Source organism: Arachis hypogaea, chromosome 12 (genome assembly GCF_003086295.3).
Source record: "Arachis hypogaea cultivar Tifrunner chromosome 12, arahy.Tifrunner.gnm2.J5K5, whole genome shotgun sequence".
NCBI classification, from domain to species: Eukaryota; Viridiplantae; Streptophyta; class Magnoliopsida; order Fabales; family Fabaceae; genus Arachis; species Arachis hypogaea.
Window position 1 is genome coordinate 78,370,968 of NC_092047.1, and position 2,425 is coordinate 78,373,392.

A 2,425-nucleotide genomic window follows, 5' to 3' on the forward strand; every position below is an offset into this window, starting at 1 on the left:
TGGTCTTCATCTTGACATTCACAGTGTTCTTGCATGCATTGTGTGTTTTGATTTATAATTTTCATGTTTTGAGTCTTTTTGTTGTTTTTCTCTCTCCTTATTAAAACTTCAAAAATCAAAAAAATATTTTTCCTTTATTCTCTCATAAATTTTCGAAATTTTGAGTTGACTTTTTCAAAAGTTTTTGAAATTTAATTGTTTCTTATGAGTCAAGTCAAATTTTCAATTTAAAAATTCTATCTTTTTCAAATCTTTTTCAAAAATCAAATCTTTTTCAATTTTTTTTATATATTTTTGAAAATTTTTAAGATTAATTTTCAAAATCTTTTTCTTATTTCTATTTGATATTTTCGAAATTAATGCTAACAATTAATGTGATTGATTCAAAAATTTTTAGTTTGTTACTTGCCTAGTAAGAAAGGTTCAATCTTTAAATTTTAAAATCATATCTTTTTGTTTCTTGTTAGTCAAGTAATCAACTTCAATTTTCAAAATCAAATCTTTTTAAATTCAAATCTTTTTCAAAATGATTTTCAATCATATCTTTTTCAATATCAATCACATCTCTTTCAAAATCAAATTCGAAATCTTTTCTAACCTCTTATCTTTTCAAAATTGATTTTCAAATCTTTTTCCAATTAAATCTTATCTTGTTTGATTCTTATCTTTTTCAAAACCACCTAACTAATTTTTCCTCTCTAATTTTCGAAAATCACTAACCTCTTTTTCAAAATTCCTTTTTAATTAACTATTTGTTTTAAATTCTAATTTAATTTAATTTCATTTTTCTTTTTAAAACTTTTGAATTTTAACTTCAAATTTTAAATTAAAAACAAAAATATTTTTATTTTATTTTATTTTATTTTTGAATTCTTCCCTCTCTCATCTCCTTCTATTTTTCTTTTTTTTTTCGAACCAACTCTTCTCCTCTGTGTTCGAATTCTTATCTTTTCTTTCTTCCATCCCTCTCTTCTTATACTCATATAAGGAATCTCTATACCGTGACATAGAGGATTCCATATTTTCTTTTCTGTTCTCTTCTTTTTCATATGAACAGGAACAAGGATAAGAACATTCTTGTTGAAGCTGATCCTGAACCTGAAAGGACTCTAAAGAGGAAGCTAAGGGAAGCTAAAGCACAACTCTCTGGAGAAAATCTGACAGAAATTTTCGAAAAAGAAGGAGACATGGCCGAACCCAACAACAATGCAAGAAAGATGCTTGGTGACTTTACTGCACCAAATTCTAACTTACATGGAAGAAGCATCTCAATCCCTGCCATTGGAGTGAACAATTTTGAGCTAAAGCCTCAATTAGTTTCTCTGATGCAACAGAATTGCAAGTTTTATGGACTTCCATCAGAAGATCCTTTTCTGTTCTTAACTGAATTCTTGCAAATCTGTGATACTGTTAAGACCAATGGGGTTGATCCTGAGGTCTACAGGCTTATGCTTTTCCCGTTTGCTGTAAGAGACAGAGCTAGAATATGGTTGGACTCTCAACCTAAAGATAGCCTGAACTCTTGGGATAAGCTGGTCACGGCTTTCTTAGCCAAGTTCTTTCCTCCTCAAAAGCTTAGCAAACTTAGAGTGGATGTTCAAACCTTCAAACAGAAAGAAGGTGAATCCCTCTATGAAGCTTGGGAGAGATACAAGCAACTGACCAAAAAGTGTTCTTCTTACATGCTTTCAGAATGGACCATCCTGGATATATTCTATGATGGTCTGTCTGAATTATCTAAGATGTCATTGGACAATTCTGCAGGTGGATCCATTCACCTAAAGAAAATGCCTGCAGAAGCTCAGAAACTCATTAACATGGTTACAAATAACCAGTTCATGTACACTTCTGAAAGGAATCCTGTGAGTAATGGGACACCTCAAAGGAAGGGAGTTCTTGAAATTGATACTCTGAATGCCATATTGGCTTAAAATAAAATATTGACTCAGCAAGTCAATATGATTTCTCAGAGTCTGAATGGTTGCAAGCTACATCCAACAGTACTCAAGAGGCATCTTCTGAACAAGAAGCTTATGATCCTGAGAACCCTGCAATAGCAGAGGTGAATTACATGGGTGAAGCCTATGGAAACACCTATAATCCCTCATGGAGAAATCATCCAAATTTCTCATGGAAGGATCAACAAAAGCCTCAACAAGGCTTTAATAATGGTGGAAGAAACAGGTTTAGCAATAGCAAGCCTTTTCCATCATCATCTCAACAACAGACAAAGAATTCTGAGCAGAATCCATCTAGCTTAGCAAATATAGTCTCTGATCTATCTAAGGCCACTCCAAGTTTCATGAATGAAATAAGGTCCTCCATTAGAAATTTGGAGGCACAAGTGGGCCAGCTGAGTAAAAGAGTCACTGAAACTCCTCCTAGTACTCTCCCAAGCAATACAGAAGAGAATCCAAAAAGAGAG

The 2,425-nt window shown here is 32.5% G+C and overlaps 1 non-coding gene across 1 annotated transcript; it reads right to left on the reverse strand.

Annotated features, from left to right (window-relative positions):
- Nucleotides 1-1,580: 1,580 nt before the first annotated feature.
- Nucleotides 1,581-1,688, reverse strand: LOC112731353 (small nucleolar RNA R71). The gene has a single exon (XR_003167135.1). It is a non-coding gene; the product is annotated as a small nucleolar RNA R71 (small nucleolar RNA).
- Nucleotides 1,689-2,425: the final 737 nt, after the last annotated feature.